General features: G+C 47.2%; 1 protein-coding gene across 1 annotated transcript in view; it reads right to left on the reverse strand.

Annotated features, from left to right (window-relative positions):
* The window catches only part of ANKRD13C (ankyrin repeat domain 13C), a gene marked incomplete in the record, with an annotated part of 26902 nt that overhangs the window by 24570 nt on the left and 612 nt on the right, over positions 1-1720 (reverse strand).

The following is a 1720-nucleotide window of genomic DNA, read 5'->3' on the forward strand; positions in this document are numbered from 1 at the left end:
CATTGGACTGTTTTATAGACGCAGGGAATTGTAGTAGTGGCATCACTCACGTCTATAGACCAGCGGCCCCTCTGCCTATGCGTGGCCCAGCATTGGACTGTTTTCTTGACACAGAGAATTTTATTAGCGGTGCTATTTCAGTTTCAACTTGGCCCGTGTTTTTAAAGCTTTTAATTTTGAAAATTTGAGTTGGATACCCCTGTCCTAGATGTAGTCAGCAATGGTCACATTGACATGTCTAATGATGACAGATTCACTTTGAGTGAAAATGATGCAGATTAGTTTGAACAGCAATAACATTGGGTCCATACAGAATGAATGGGGCAGCAGTGAGAAGTTTAGTACGGCCAAATCTGCACATGCGTTATTTTTGTGGAACCAGTGCATTGGTAAAGTTGCCAGGAACGGCATGGGTTTGAACCTGTCCCATCCACTGTGAGCTGCAGTGTCTGAAAGGGAGAGTGCTTGAAACATTTAAAGGAAAATTGGTGTTTTATTCATCACACACTTTTTGAGACTTGTGCATTGCACAAACAATGGATTTTAGTACTGGTGTAATATGAGATAATAGAAAACAGATCATGTTGTGGGAGTTTCAGGATTGGGGATTGGCTAGGGGACTTATTAAATAAAAGATGGACGCAGAGCAGACAAAGAAGTGTTGTCTTTTTTATTAGGTTAATAGTTACCGTAACTAATAATCACAGCCAACCAACTGACCCATCCCGAATCCACCAGCAATGACAAACCCCTGGATACAATACCTGCTACAATACCTAAACTTTTACACTTTGTGTCTCCAGAAACCCAAATACCCCCAAGCTTCACACCGCTCTCCTCGTATATTTCACTTGCCCCATCTCCAGCTACCACATTGATCGCCAAATGCCCTATATGCCCCTGCATCTCACTGCTACCCCCATAAACTCCATTCAACAACTTTACACTGCCTCCTTCAAATGAATAATCCCACAACACCACTCCGTCTACCCAATACAATACCCCCAGCTACACAATGCTACCCCTCTATCCATGGGGATTCCCACTGCTGTGCAGTATTAGTGTGCACAATAATGGGGGGGAGGGTAGAATAGATTATGGAGGACAGACAGCGGCGCTTCCCGAGCAGAGAATGGACGATCTTTGATGATTGTTTTACCATGTAGAGAACACGCGTGCAAATACAAAACTTCCTGACCCATCCTGATCCCATCCCCCAACCCATCATTCTCTTTTTTATTATCACTTATCTCCCCATCCTCCATTCTATGTACCCTGACCCCTGGCTTCACATACTAACCCCTCCGATGTCCCTGCGTCACCCCCGGCTTCACAAACTGCTCCCCTCACATTCCCCCCCTAGATTCACACACTGCTCCCCTCACACGCCCACCCCTAGATTCACAAACTGCTCCCCTAAAAATTTCCCCCCTACATTCACACACTGCTCCCCTCACATTCGGCCCCATACATTCACGCACTGCTCCCCTCACATTCACCCCCCTACATTCACACACTGCTCCCCTCAGATTCACCCCCCCCAACATTCACACACTGCTCCCCTCACATTCGGCCCCCTACATTCACACACTGCTCCCCTCACATTCGGCCCCCTACATTCACAAACTGCTCCCCTCACATTCGCCCCCCTACATTCACACACTGCTCCCCTCACATTCGCCCCCCTACATTCACACACTGCTCCCCTCACATTCGCCCC

The sequence above is a fragment of the Pyxicephalus adspersus genome, chromosome 8, assembly GCF_032062135.1.
Source record: "Pyxicephalus adspersus chromosome 8, UCB_Pads_2.0, whole genome shotgun sequence".
Classification (NCBI taxonomy): Eukaryota; Metazoa; Chordata; class Amphibia; order Anura; family Pyxicephalidae; genus Pyxicephalus; species Pyxicephalus adspersus.